General features: G+C 45.0%; 1 protein-coding gene across 3 annotated transcripts in view; it reads right to left on the bottom strand.

Moving 5' to 3' along the window:
- Window positions 1-16302, bottom strand: part of EML6 (EMAP like 6) — a 3038586-nt gene that overhangs the window by 1628014 nt on the left and 1394270 nt on the right. The gene's annotated exons all lie outside the window — the stretch shown is intronic.

Below are 16302 nucleotides of genomic sequence, written 5' to 3'. Positions count from 1 at the left end.
ATGATGCCAACGATACTCTGCTCCTTGTCTGTTTGGACGAAGCCTGATTGCAATGTCCACACAGTTTCAATCATTCATGTCTGCCACATGGATGAGTCACAAAGCTTTTATGCTTAACTCTGATAACACTGACATTGTTGTTTAATGGACCAACCTTGTAAGGGATAGGGAGGTTTCATCGCAGGAGATTTGGTCAAAGCGAAATCCATCACATTTGTTTGGCCGAATTTGGCTGCAAATATATGTGGGGGGTGGGTAAGGGTAAAAGTAGGGTTGGTGGAAAAGGGGGTGGGGGCTGCAATTGGGTCTCTTCCGCATATATTTGCAGCCAAATGGCTTAACATTTTATTTTTAAAATCTATGGATTTGGATTCAACCAAATTTCATTGATGAAATCACATAGAACCTTTTTGGAGTGCTCAGTTCTTCTTGCCTCCAGCCCAGAACTCTATACCCAGGTAAAAAAAATATATCAGTTTTAAATGTGATGGATGCATTCAGTTTCCTTCCTTAGATTAATCAGGTCTCCTCTTCTTGCAGGTTTTACCTCGGCTGTATGTGGCAGATTTCTCCGAATACATCTGCTTCTGCTTCATTCTGCTCAGCTTTAATTCAGTCTCAACTGGACTACTACAACTCTGTATCTGAGTCAAACCCCTGTTTTACTGAAACAACTCTGGATACTACAGAGCACCCCATCTTGCCTGGTGTTTGGACTCCATTGCATCTTGCATATTATGCCATTCTTGATCAAGAGCCACAGTTTAGGACTGTGTTTTTCAATTCCAGTCTGGAAGAGCACCTTTGTTTCTGGCTAGAAAATTCATGCTGTAATTCCCTTCTAGAGGTTTACACTCTTCCTGCTCAAACTTAGGGTATCTAAATACAATGGTGCTCACTTTGGTGCTTGTCCCTGCCCTATGGAACACAGTCCCATTGGACCTGTGCATCTGCATTTCCGATCTCATTTTTCATCAAACCGGATTGTTTATTCAAGAATTCAGATTCTAAGTAATTGATGCTACTCCCTAAGCAACAGCCGCAGAAAACCATCTTCTGGTAACTGTGTACTCTACAAAGTGGAAAGGAAGCGCAAAAAAATACATCTCCGATAAGTGGGATTTGAAAAATACACATGGCCATTGTAAACTTTAGTCCACCTCTCTCCCGCCCACCAGGGACACCCTATCATAAACCACACACCTCTCACTCCAACCAGCATTAACATTACCCTTCCAACTTCACATCAGCCACCCCAATAAAACCCTTGCCTTGCATTACTAAGAACCTTGCAAGCAATTCTTGCCTCCAAACTCGGCCAACCCAACTACTCTTACTCACACACCCCCAGTACCGTAAAAAACAGAAAAGACCCCCTCGCTCCCCACACAGATCACATCAGGCCTAACTACCTCTATACCGCTCCAAGACATAATAAAAACACACACAGCTACACCCTCTCCCCTTCAACCATAGCTCCAATCCCAGTGAAATGCCTCCTCAATCTGCTAAATAGCCCCCAAAGCTTGCAAGCCGAGCACTTCAACTCCCAAACCAAGAGGAGATTGTACCCCGACTCCCCACACACAATTTGAGCTCCAGATCCAAAACAGAGACTGACCGTCTGCCACCAACACCACGACTCTCCCCACTTCAGACCTTTGGTGTCCCGGCAACCTGCACACTAAGTCACTTCCTCCTCACATACACCTTCATCTCTCCGAGCCACATTACCAGTCAACCTCCCAACCACCCTAGCCCCGCAAACACCACAGACAATGCCACATCAGTCCTCTGCCTCTTTCCCCTTCACCTCGAGCCAACCCCATCCCTCGGCGAACAACTCTCTTCCAGACCAAGCTCCCACACAGCACCTACTCCCCCCAACTCTCCAAGCTACATTACCAATCGACCTCCCGGCCTCTCCACCCACCTTAGCCTGCCCCACACAACCTCCAACAATGCATCTGCCATCTCCTTCCTCCCACTCCACCTCGAACCAGAGCCAGCCCCTTCCCTCATCTGACACCCTTCTTCCACACAAAGCTCCCACCTAGCACCTAATCCCCATGCCTCAAACAATAAAAAGAACACCTAAAATGCATTCTCATCAATGCCAGATCTTCCCCAAAAACATTATATTTGATCTAATCTTATCAGAATACCCTAACAACCTTTTCATCGCCGAAAACGAGTTCTCCCAAGACTTCCTCCCGATTACACATGAAGTCTTCCCTCTGGGCTAAACACAAACCGTCCAGAATCGGGTCAGTAGGGAAGGCAGCATTGCCATCCTCCACAAAGCCTCTCTCTACACCTCGCACATTGACAACCCACCCCCTAGCTCAGACTGCGAATCCCTCTTGGTCAAATTCCTGCTCTCCCCCTCATCTACACACAGCTTCTTGCTCATACACTGACCCCGGGACACAATAGAAGCTTTTCAGAATACCCAAGTGGCTTTGTCGCAGCCATCACAGTCTCCCATCCCAATCCAACAGTAAATGGGGACTTCAACTTTTGGTTTGATATGCCCCTTAACCTAATAACCTCATCGCTACTGGACAACATGGCTACGTTGCAGCTAAAACAGCTAATCTCAGCCCCAACCCACTCTGATAGTCACACCATAGATGCAATCTTTGGATCCCCCAACCACCTCACCACATTACCACCATGCCCGCTCATATGATCAGACCATTCTGCCCTCCCCACCCCACCCCACACCCCCTTTGACAGCCCCTGGACCACCAACCCAATTCCGCCTCCGGATAGAAATCACAGTGACTCCAGACCTGGCAGAGGTACTAACTACGTACACCTCAAAACTACCCTTTCTCTTTCCCCGGCACAAGTTACAATCTCTAACTTTGATTCCTGGCTTTCCGAAGCACTTAACTACCACTCGCCCATCAGATTGTTCTCAAACAAACTGCCATTCACCCATATGTTTCATTCCAGCCTTAAAACAACTGAAAACCTTAAACCATATCCTGGAGCGAAGATGGTGTTCAGACCCCTTTTCACACAACAGATTTGCCTACGCCTCCCAGTTCAAGTCCACAAAGCCAACAAATCCAATTACAGGAACAGAATATCCAAAGCCACACACCTAACCAGGGAACACTTTAAACTCATTGCTGAATTTAACATCCATGCATGCTACACCAACTCACCCCACTACACACAATCCCTTTGTGACTCGCTCCCAGACCACTTCCACAACAATGTCCTATAGAGACACACCTCTATCCTCTAAAATCTTGACCCCCAACACCCCGCTCCCACACGATCTGGTCCCCGATAACAGAACCCCCCCTTATTACACTTTTCTCCTCCTTCTCACTGCTCTCCGCCCCAGAATTCCTCAAACTACTATCATTTAGCTGTCTATTAGGCTCCCCAGGAGACCCCTGCTCCACCTCCCTGCTAAAAGAAATCTTGGTATCCACCTGTGCTGGCAATCTCACTCTTCATCATCAACTGTTCACTTACTTTCGTATCTTCTAGCAGAATTTATGACCTCCCTCATCAAGCCCCTCCTCAAAAATGCCTCTCTCTTGACCCGACCAACTAAAGATCCCATTTCGAATAACCGCTACATAGCTAAATTAGCTGACCAAGCAGCATACTCGCAACTATGCCTCTTCTCAGAAGCCAACACGATCTTAGATGCTGTTCAATCAGGCTTCAAACAATTACAAAGAAGAGAATCTTGCTAAGTTTCCATATGGGACAATCTAAAAAAATCACCCCAACTCAGAAGGATGCACTGCCTAATCCTGATTGACCTCTATGTAGCGTTCAATACCATAGACCACTCCATCCTCAATGAGATAATACACACTCTAGGCATCAGGGATATAGCTCTGAAATTAATATCCTCCTTCCTCTCCAACAGATCACAAATCCTACATTTGCCTCCATTCTCCTTGGCACCCCTGCCTGTGCCCCATGGGGTACAACAATGTGCCACTCTCTCCCCTCTCCTCTTTAACCGTTACCTAAACCCTGCTGACCGCCCTCGTACGAGGTCATGGTTTATCTTTCTACGACTATGCTGATGACACCCAACTCATCTTCAAAATATGTAATAGCCTGTCCTCTTCCCCTCCCCATCTTGCAAAGAGATTGAACGTTGGATGAAGGTCAATTACCTTCTACTCAACCCAGGCAAAACCGTGATCATGTTGGAAAATCGACCCCTCTTCCCTGAACCCACTCTTTAGGCACCCCCACATATCCAACACAGTAAAAAGTCCTGGGTGCATTATGGACTCAGACCGGACTATCAGATCACATCAACTCGGTGGTTAAAAGAAGTTTCCTCCACATATGCATCAATTTTTCCTTTCTTGGCCTTTCCACACAGTCATCGCTATTTTTGCCATCATGCTTTCATGCCTAGACTATGCCAACGCACTATACTTAGGAGCTCCCGCCTCGCAGCTGACAAAACTCAAACAATGCAAAATACTGCCATGAGACTTCTCCTAACTCTAGGTACCAGAGAAGACATCTTTTTCCCCAACCTCCAAGTCCTCCACTGGCTTCCGATTGGTCGGCGAGCCTCCTTCAAGGCGTGTATCACTCACTGAGCCTTCTAACATGGGAACTAAATACCTGCAGCAAAAATGAACTTACTACAGGCTGAAAAGATCTCATATCTGACTCAGCACTTCTCATAATTCCACCGACCAAATCAAATCATATGGGGTGTGGAGGCACCTCCTCAGTACAAGCACCAACAATTTGCAACTCTCTCCCTGTAACTATCCACCACATATGGGACCACCTAGCCTTCAGGAAAGCACTCAAAGCCTGGCTCTTTGCCTATGCACGCTTGCATATGTAATATGGTTCACTAACCACACGTCCATCAACCCCCTCATCAGCCTCATCCACCCTACTAATTCTCAATGCCTCATTGCCCCTCATATATCCAAAACAACCCTTCCATCAGCCTTCCTACCCACTCATCCCAGCCCCGGCTACTCGACAAGAGCCAGCGAATGAGACTGAATGGAATCAGGCTATCCCAACATAACCTTCTGCAGTCCCTCCCAGAGCCAACCTGCTAGCTGAACATAAGCAACTCTAGGCTTTCTAATTTAAGCTGTCCTAGCACCCCAACAAGCCCTCTCATTCCAGCATTTTATAAAGTAGGCTGTCCTAAAATTAAGCTTCTCTTTCCCTGATGAGCCCTCCGGACTTTGAAGCTTTTCTGCGACCTGTCACTCCCTAGCTTTCACCTGTAGGTACTCAGCCTCTCTATCAGGTTCAACTACCTTGCTAAGCAATATGGACTAGGCAGTCAGAACTCTACCATGCAGTTCATCAGACACCCAAGGGACTCAGGTAAGTGGGTGATGGGGGGGGGATTAGAATGTGGTTTGTCTCTAAAGGAACTGGTACTCCAGAAGACTGCCAATGGCACGGATGACTAGCTCAGTTTTCCACCACCACGCCTGAAGCCAACTAAGTATTTTATACTCAACAAAAAAGATGGTTTTGACAAGAGGATGTCCGCTGGTGGTATCTGTTTTATCTTACACTTGGGTATGTAAATTGCATGTTGACTGCATGTTAGTCATCGAGGCAGGTGTTCTGCATATAACGTACCCTCACCATCTCTTGCGCTGCAACCCATAGAATACAGCCGAGTCCCACAACAAATGTGGTCCAGGTGTCACATAGCCATTGACACAACACTCTTCCCTATGCCTTTGCAATTTGTGCTGCATGACTTAAAACATTTGCTTTAAACTAGACATCTCTGCTTATCACTGATTTGGCAATATATGTATTCACTCATTGTACTGCTCCTTTCTTTTGCATGTCTGCTCACATTAAGGTCTTTTAAAGGGCATTCATCCACAGCAGCACTTTGAAACCGAACCAATGGATTTAGTTGATATATACAAATATCAAATGACGTAAAACTTGATAAACTATGGGATTAAACTTATTACCTCTCCTCCTTGAGGGATCACACCAAACATTATAGAAAAATTGTTCTGTCCTAGGGCTCCCACTCTAAAGGGACCAACAAATCAATAGTTGTTCCAAATATCTGGTTCAATACACAGTGCATATCAAAGTAAAACCAAACAAAAAAAAAGTGCTAAAATAGTGTACAATTTGCATGGTAATCTAAACCATTAATTTTCTATGTCAAGAAACATGAAAACAAGCGGCATCTATGTTGCAAACTACATGAAAAGATTAGGCTTCAACAGGAGACTGCAACTAGAAAAACAAGTGCCGTCATAAACAGAGTTTGGTCATTTATTCCAAAGCATAGGTCCAAAGACTGTAGCAATTTATCTCTTGTGGTTTGCCAGAGTCCTAGTCCTTCATAGACCAAATGTTTCATCCTACACTGTGTGATGCTATGCCTAAGGTAGGCAGGAGCATCCCCATGGATGCACATGAAAATGATTCAAAGAATGAAAAGCTGAATGCTCTACTCTACTGGAAGCCATGGTTCCTTTGAGTAGCTTGGCCATAATCACTTTTCCTGCACCCGGAAGCCTGATAGTCTTGAGTCAACTTGGGTCTGCTAATAGGTTTAACTGAAGAGCCCCCCAGGAATGCATTAGATTTTGAGCTTCTACTACAACGCACATTTGTCCATTGGCATGAAGGGACAAATAAACTATAGCCACCAATTAAATAGACTGCCATGTGAATGGCCTGGACCTTTAGCAATGACGTCAAAGCATTTAACCTGAAATAACTTGACACATTTTGTAAAAATCGGACGGAGATGAGGTCTGAGGAGAGATTTCCCTGATTAAGAGGAAGCCAAATGGAGTCCATCCAGGGTGAGATGTTATACAAGCTATTTCAATGCAGATTTCAGTTTGCATGTAATTGAAATAGGGTGGTAAAATGAATGCTTTAAATTGAAAAAGAAAGAGTATATAGCCGAAAGCAAAATCTCCATTACGTATAGTAGAGCTTTTAAGAGTAAAAAAATAATAAGTACTGGAACTCAGTTCCCGATAGTTATGCTCATTTCAACCGCTTGGGCCACATCATCAACCATGCTCTGCTGTCCTTAATCATGTAGAAAGATCTTCAACCTGCACTGATGACCATGTGAAATAGGTGTCACAAATGGAACACTTAATAAGGAGGGAAATATCTCAAAAACGACATGCATCTACATAAGCGCAGTATTTCAAGTCACAGAGAATACCAAGGGGACTGAGGATCTATTTACATCCTACTCTCTGCAAAGAGAGACTGAAGCCTGTTCAGAAGTGGCAGCAGGTCTTAAACAAAAGGTCAGTGCACCTAATCCTTTTAACAATTGAAGAACTTTGTAAATCATTAGCATCTATTAATACCGTAATTACTGATCGTAAATCTCAATTTGTCTCATTACTATCTGAGACTGACCTTAATCACATGTTGGAGGACACTAATAAGAACCTTGATTACTATAAGAGCAATACTGAGCAATGTAAAATCCGCAAATTTAAACGAGACACCCTGGATTGTCTTCAGGATATTGTTTACCACTGGCAGGAATATTACCAGTCTAGGAATTCTAACCAATGATTTGATCAGCAAAAGTGAAACCAAGGCAACACTGACTAAAGTAGTGATAGCAGCTCTGGAACTAGTGATAGGCTTGGGCTGGGTACCATAAATAGTGCTGGACATTCGTAAAAAGGGTAGAGACAGAGGGGACTGAAACACAAAAAGACCAACTTGTTCATAGGGAGAAGCAATTGAAAGGGCTGGAAGTGCGGTTGGAAGAGGAAGTTGAAACAGCAAGGCGAAAGGCGGGGTGACCCCGACAAGGGCCTCTATGAGGGAGTATCGCGGAGCACTAGGACAGTTGGAAGTCCTTTGTACTAAAAGAGCCGAGGGGGCCCTGTTGAGTGAGGGTTCGACAGCAATTCTACGCTAAAGCGAACAAGACAGGTACTCTCCTTGCACGCTTATTAAGGGGAGCGAAATCCAGAAATGCGATCACGCTCTAAAAATAGGTTCGGGGGAAAGGGTAACAGAGACAGGGGAAATACAGGAATCATTGGAGGCTTTCTATGAATCTCTATACATATCACAGGAACCCCGGGACTGCTCGCAGGTAGAGTTTCTAGACAAGGTGGAGCTGGAAAGGATTGGGAAGGAAGCATCAGAATCACTAAATGGGGAGATCAAAGAGGAGGAAGTAATGAAGGTGATTAGAGGGCTACCTTTGAATAAGGCACCAGGCCCCGATGGTTATACAGCGGCCTTCTATAAAACATTTGCGACAGTGCTGGTTCCACACCTAACTTACCTTTATAATGTATTTAGGATGACAGGGAAAACATCCCCGTCTATGGAAGAGGCTAAATTGACCCTTGTCCTGAAGCCCAATAAGAACCCTGAGGAAAGATCATCTTATAGACCAATAGCGCTGATTAACATCGATGCCAAGATTTTCACAAAAATATTGGCAAACAGGCTGGAGGGTCTTCTTCCGGAATTGATCCACCCTTAGCAGGCGGGGTTTATAAAAGGCCGACAGACAGCGGACAACATAAGGAGGGTGGCCCACTTGGTGGAGAAGACTCACAGAACGAACACTCCTGTGGTCCTCCTATCTTTGGACGCAGAGAAAGCGTTTGACCGCGTGGAGTGGTCATTTCTGTTTAAGGTAATGCGGAAGATGGGCATTGGTGGGGACTTTTTACGTATGGTACAGGCCAACTACCAAACACCCACTATGAGAATAGCGGTGAACTGGGCTATGTCTAGATCCTTCAGTGTGAGCAGGGGTACTAAGCAGCGGTGCCCCCTGTCTCCCATGCTCTACGCAATCTATCTTGAGCCTTTATTGCAGGCGATTAGGGAGGCGGAGGGGATAAAAGGTATCCCATTTGGGGGAGTAGAACAAAAAGTAGCTGCCTTTGCCGATGATATGTTGTTAACCCTAACAGCACCAATGGAATCCATTCGCCTAAGCAGGAAATTATTGGAAGAATTCGGGGAGGCCTCTGGCCTTAAGATCAACTTTGGCAAATCGGAGCTCCTGAATCTAACTCTAAGGGTGGAGGATCGGGAATCCCTGAGGGAGGCTACCCCATTCATATGGAGCCCGGGGGGACTTAGATACCTAGGGGTAAAAATCACACCGACCTTGGCAGGCTGGTACCGAGCTAATTACCCACCGTTATTGAAAGATATCACACGGGACTTCCGCAATTGGAGGGGACTTCGTATCTCGTGGCTAGGCAGGGTGGCTGCGGTTAAAATGGTAACCCTCCCACAGTTGTTATATTTCTTCCAGGCAATACCTCAGGCAATTCCTACGAGCTTTAAGGAACTGGGATCTTTGACTAGAGACTTTTTGTGGAGAGGGAAAAAAGCGCAGGTCAGTAGGCATCTGTTGATGGCGCCCAGGTGGGAGGGGGGTCTGGCATTACCGAATTTCCTACAGTATTATGATGTAACGCAGTTATAGTAATTAGTGATTGGCTCCTGGAGGGAGAGGCCACACAGGATAAGCAATGGATGGCAATGATAGAGCAGTGGCACATCGAAGTCTGGCGGAAATTTTATGGCTCCCAAAACAGCATAGGCCCAAGCATGTGTATGAAAGCACTATTACGAAATTGATGGCAGAGAACTGGGATAAATTGGTGAGGAACAAAGGAATCACAACCTTTCCCTCCACCTTTACACCCCTGTTTCGCAATGGAGACTTCACCTCAGGGATGGAGGGAGGGGCATTTAAGCAATGGCAAATGGGGGGCTGTAAGCGGTTGGGTGATATGTTTCGGGGGGGAGGATCCTCTCCTTTGCGGAGTGTAAGAGGGAGTACGGGGTGAAGGAGGAGGAAAGACTCATATACACACAGCTAAGCCACTGGGTCCTGAATCCTGTGAACAAACAGGCCGCAACAAGGGAAACAACACGGTTTGAGAGGTTCCTTCTGTCTAATGATGGGTTCAAGGGTCTAATATCTAATTTATATAAGATTTTGGATAACACAACTGCCAGAAGTCAATGGTTGTATATGCGGCGGTGGGAATAGTTCTTGGGAAGGGCAATCGAGCGAGAAGAGTGGGAGAGATTATGGAGGAAAATCCCCAAGCTGGTCAAAGCATCTCAGCTGCAGGAAATGTGGTATAAAATCTTATTCGGGTGGCATTATACGCCAGCCCGTCTTCGGGAGATATATCCTACTACCTCTGGGAACTGTTGGCGGGGATGTAGGATGGAGGGCACGACTCAGCACATCTGGTGGACATGTCCAAAAATTAGGCCTTTTTGGTTAGAGGTACGGAAGGTTCAGGAGCAAGCATATGGATCAGGCAGCAGCAGACCCCCTGAGGAGGTCCTCCTGGGAGTTGACCGGGCTAGCAGCGCGAGGGAGCCTTGGTCTCGGGGTAAAGCAAGGGTGATCCTTACAATTGCGGCTATGACAGTAATAGCACAAAGATGGAAAAGAAAGGCGGTCCCTCTTCTCCAGGACTTGCTGCGAAAACTCTGGGAAATCGTGGCACTTGAATGGGGGCAACATATGCGAAGGACAATAATTTGCAGTCCTTTGCAAGGGATTGGGAAGAAACTTTGGTCTTTCTTAAAGATGACTTTCGGATTGGGTGGCGCCCTCAGCGCCTGCGATTACTGGACTTGTGCTGAGCGATGGCAATTGACCCATGAAGTTAATGGATCACGGACAATGAGGGGCCGCTTCAGGGGAAGAAGAGAGGGGGTGGTCGTTGGGGGGTACTGTTTGTTTGGTATGTCATTAACAACTTGGAGTGCCTGGTTGGGGTCACTACTAGATGGCCAGTATTTTCTTGTCAAGTTCTCGTTTACTGCCGGCCTTGACTCTGGCGTCTCCCAATTTGCAGACACCCTTTTATGAAGTGCAATGTGTAAAGGTAAAATGGGATCCTTTTGCAGACCCTTATCAAGGATGTCTGTTAGATCATCGTGCTCGAAGAGAAGGGTAGGCCTACTACATCCCAAGTAATCTACAACCTTAGACATCAACTGCCTATATGATGCATCTGCAAGTTCATCAGATTCAGGTTTACCAAATTCTAACTGTGGTGAAATGTTCATAAAGGTCTTTTTAGCCTTGATTCCTCCGATGTAAAGCTATCAGGGATATTTGGTGTACCATACTGTAACCCAAATGGCTCATCGTTGTCCGATGACCCATTGTCCTCATAAATAGAGGTTAGTTACTGAAAATATTCCTTTCTAGGCAAAGGAGTATAAGTTTCGCTCGAGGAGTTGTCAATATTTTCTATAACATCGTTTTTGACTTTGATGGCACCGAAGGTTTCGATGGCGTTGCAGGCGCCATTGTTGTCAATAGCGCAGCAGGCGTTGATGACCTCTACTTATTCTTTGACTTGCGGCCCCGGAGGATCCTTCGATTATTCCTCATTGCGTCGAGGCCTCAGCGGCTCTCAATATGGATATGACCTTCGTCCCGGGCTCGAGGTCGCACATGATTTGGCTCAAGCCCTTGCCTTACCAGCCTTAGAAGGCGCGGTCGGTGCATGGCTTGTCGAGGGTTTTTGTCTTTCAAAAATGTTTAACATTTCAAACCTGAATGCTTCCCATTCGGCAGGAGTGGAGACCTTTGTGGGACAAGATATAGCTCTCTCAGGACAGGTGTCAGACGAAGAAGTGGAAGTGGGTGAGTTATGGTGCCTCTTCTTCGACTTCCTCGATGACGAGTGGTGGGACCCACTCCTCGACCTGGACATTTTCACCTTGTTCCATCGAGGAGAGACGCCTCTCGCATCGTCCAAAGAAAGTTTCTTTGACGGGGTAGTCGATGGGGATTTCTTGGGGTTTCGACCTACCGCCAATTTCCCCTTTCGCTTCTTCAGAGCTTTTCCAGTCATTGATTGGCATTTCGAGCAGGCCAAGGTCTTGTGATCCACACCAAGACACCAAAAGCATACTCGATGCGGATCAGTTATCCACATCTTGGAACCGCAGTCCTGACACTTTTTAAACCCGATCTTCGGGGTAGTCAGGGGCAAAGATGAAAACATTTTTCTATTTCGCAAATTAAACTATTGAAGCGCGCTGTAGTTCTCGAAGCATAAACTTACTCGGAAAAAGGAAAGCCTTCATTTTTGCCTAAGATCATTTCAGATTTTCATGTATGACAAAACATTTTATTACCGACTTTCTACCCTCCAACTCATTCTGGCATGGAGGAAGAGAGGTTGCACAGATTCGATCCACGTAGAGCTCTAAGCTTCTACATTTCTAGATTGTCCAAACTTCGTCTAAATGATCAACGCTATACAGGTCACAAACAGAGATATTTCCAATTATCCAGATGGATTATTCTAGCAATTTCAGAATGCTACAGGCAGGCGGCCAAAGATCCCCCAGAAGGCTTGAGGGCCCATTCCACCAGGGGCATGGCTACCTCTTTCAGCTCTGCAAAGAGGTGTTCCGATCAAAAACATTTGTGAAGCAGCTACATGGTCTACAATACACATGTTCACGAAACATTATTGCGTTGATTCTTCCTTAGTCAGGGAGGAAGCTTTGAAAAAGCTGTCCTCCATTTGGTTGATGAAAACAATTGATAACATTCTTACTCCCTCCACCAAAACAAACACTGCTTACGGAGTCTATCAAAGATGAGGAATACATTGGAGGACCAATCCATTCGAATAACAAGTTACTTATCCCGGTAACGTTCTTTTAACTGGATGTTCCTCCCACGTATTCCTCATCGCCCTCCCAGACTATCCCTCTGTAGAATTTACAATGCCATTACAGCTTTTGCTCATTCAAAGCTTAGTACGGTCAAACCTTTTTTTATGCAGGTAGTTCTACTGAAAGAAAAAGCAGAACTGAAGCCAACGGACGCTGCCCGTGCTATATATACACCTTCGATGACATTATCCTTGAGACGGAGGCCCCCCGAGGGACATTGAGTCGACTGCCTCGACGCACAGCGCACGCTGCAGAAAAAATAAATCTGAAGCAGCTGAAGCTGGATATTGAATATCAAAGATGAGGAATATGTGGGAGGACCCAATCCATTCAAAATGGGGGTTTAGCCCTCTTGAACAATGAGTCTGCATATGTTAAACTTGACCAAGATCACACTAATAAGATTGCTCAGATCACTTAGAAATCGTTGGAGATTGCACATACGAATGGTGGGATTTCCTCTAAAACCAAGGAGTTTTAAGCATACATTTCCATTAACACCAATATTTTACGCCCTCCCAAAAATACATAAATACAATACATGTCCACCATTTCGACCAATAGCTGCAGGACAGAAAGTGTTCTTGAACCTTTGGCTTAATATGACGATCACTTACTGCAAACTATTGTACAGAAAACAGACACTTATTTAAGGGACACTACTAGTTTTCTTAACTGCTTGATCAGATTGGGGCCATTCCATCACATAATATTCGTTTCTCGATGAATGTACAATGTTTGTATAAATCTATCCCTCATGCAGTTGGTCTAGAGGCAAAAGAATGGATAGTACTTCAGGAAGAGTTTTTTTCTTGGATCTTTTGAACATTCTTTTTTATAATAACTTCTTTAGGTTTGAGTCAACGTTTTACCTACAAGCCCCAGGGACATCAATGGGTACATCGATGGACCTGGCATACATGAACATCGTTATGTATTACTTTGAAAAAAAATCCCATACTAGATATTCAAGGAGTGCACGTTGAGTGCTGTTTGCTGTGTGGAAATGCTGGGAACATTGTCTAAAGCAGACAATCAATCTTTGATTGCTGGATCAACTCGAATTACTTATTTCACTGTAATTGTAGAAGTGAACTGAAGCCCGCCCACTCCTGACAAAAATCCTCAAAAACAACAGGTGGGCACATCGAGGAATGCACGTTAAGTCCTGTTTGGCGGTGTGACGGGGTAAGGAGGGAGAATGCGTTTTAAGATCACCTTCATTATCTGTTGTTATTTCCGCTGGGAACGATGTTTACCTAAGCAACGTGGCTCATTGTGCTGGTGATAGGTTTTTTGAAAGTGAACTGTTTCTGCTCGTTGCCCACTTCTTTAGGAATGGGTGTTGGATATAACTAAGTGGTTATTGTCGCTAATGTGAGGCTACATGGAGCGATTGATTGTATACTTTCTTTCTTGCGTAGTGGCGTTTGTTCTCGACAATTTGCCTCCTTTGACAGCACCAGGTTACGTGAGATCTGTATAGGCGCGGTGTAGTGGAAAGTGGGGACTTAGACTACGCTCCTGTCGATCTCTGACTAACAATCTGATGTCCTATACATACACTTTAAAAACTGCTATGCCACGAAGACAAATGGAGGGGGTGAGGAGGAAGTAATTGGGAGCATCACCGAGAGGAGGATTCAAGGAACAGGAAAAAAACAAGGTCGGTCTCCGTCTCGAGGCCGAAAGGGAGCCCGGGCTTATATCTCTCTGTGAGGATATTCGTAGATGCTGGCAAAAGGGGATAGATGAAAACATGAGGGAACCAATTGTGAAAGTAAAACCACCTATTGTCCCCCATGTGCCCGCTCTACACTCCCTGCCCCCCCCTGCTCCAAATCTGTCACCCGCTATTTGCAACCCTACTCAGCCACAGGAAAAAGGCATAAGTCGGGAACCCTGATCAATTAATCTTGAGGAGGTTCCTGAATCTGCCTTGGTTGAGAAAGCAAGACAGATTGAACAATTAGAGAGTGACCACCATAAGAAGGCAAAAATATCAACTAATGAAGATAATTTGGGGGGAAATGAGATTGGTGACATAACTCCAATAAACAAAGATCATCTGCGGGAAAAGGATAGTGGGGAGCAAGTCTCTCAGCGGCCAACAAGGGTAGAAGCACAGATCCATATGACAGAGTCAACTGGGAGATCGCTTCTGTACTCAAGTGCTGGCAGACACAAAACCCTTTAATCCTTTGACACCCATACAGGTTACCGACAGAATTCAGAGGGTAGTGGGCACAGTGCCAAACCTACTCCTCGAAGGAGTGCAGATTCTGGTTCAAGATACTCAAATAGGAGAAATACCCCGCCCCCAGAGTCTCCCCTCTGAATCTTTCAGGCTCACCTATCCTGTACCCAGAATCGGCACATTCCTCATTAAATTCATCAACAAGCTCAGTTCTATCTTTTGCTAAATCAACGCAGAGACGATCATTTGGAATGAACCGCAAGAGTAATCCCCTACTCAAAATAACACTATCAGCAATGAATAATGGGTTTATAACGCTAACTATTTGAATCTCTGAAAAAGAAAAATGATAATCAAACCTGACTGCCGTGTTGCTCTTATTTGATTAGGTTTCCTTGCATGTATACACAAATGTACTTTATACGTTTTAAATTCAATCAATTTCGTACATGTGAGCGCTGTAAGCATTGGGAAAGTGCTTTGACAAACTCACAACAGGTAAAACGCAGATTTCCTACCTGCTCCGAACCCCTGGAAACGCAAACATTTTGTATTAGAATGCCCCCAATTCAGAACACACGGTAAACATTTACTGTTAAAATGTATCAATCAAGACTTTGTTTGTTTGTTTGTTTTGTTTTGTTTGTTTATTAATTTGTATAGCGCACCTGACCCAAAGGTATATGGGCGCTTAATCTTCGAGTTACAGGCAAGGTAGGGTACAATTATACAGTGATGAAGCAAAGGTATACAAGACAGGATAGCAATTCGTGCATAGACAGTAATATAGCAATTCGTGCATAGACAGTAATATGCTGGCATGGTGCAAAATACAATCAAGCAGGAGGTATGCATTCAATCGTGGTAGGTTAATTGTTGAGTAACCAGGTGATGACCTTAGTTCTGAAAGGTTGGAAGGTGGGTGTAGATTTGATATCCAGTGGAATGGTATTCCAAAGTTGTGAAGCCAGAACTGGGAAGCTGGAACCACCAGCTCTTTTGAGGGAGAATTTGGGCACAGTCAATTGTAGTGTATTAGAGGATCTAGTGGTTCTAGTGTTCTGTCTTAGTGTGAATTTGTTGGTGAGATAGGGCGGGGCAAGGCCGTTGAGTGCTTTATAGGTGAGGCAGATAGTTTTTAGATCTATTTTTTGTTGGATGGATAGCCATTTGCATGCGATTCTGGTAGCCGAAATATGTTCTCTTCTGGGAATATTCAGGGCGGCACGGAGTGCATTATTTTGTATAACTTGCAGTTTATTGATTACCGTTCAATTGCCTAGAATTCCTGTGGGAAAGGATTGCCTAGAATTCCTGTGGGAAAGGATGATGATAGGGAATCACAATCCACTAACTTTCGCCCTGGTAGGTCTTCTAAGGATTATCGAGGTCAA

The sequence above is a fragment of the Ambystoma mexicanum genome, chromosome 4q (assembly GCF_040938575.1).
Source record: "Ambystoma mexicanum isolate Mex_15411 chromosome 4q, UKY_AmexF1_1, whole genome shotgun sequence".
In the NCBI taxonomy this organism is placed as follows: Eukaryota; Metazoa; Chordata; class Amphibia; order Caudata; family Ambystomatidae; genus Ambystoma; species Ambystoma mexicanum.
Note: the sequence above shows the minus strand (reverse complement) of the source record. Positions and strands in the feature narration are given on the sequence as shown.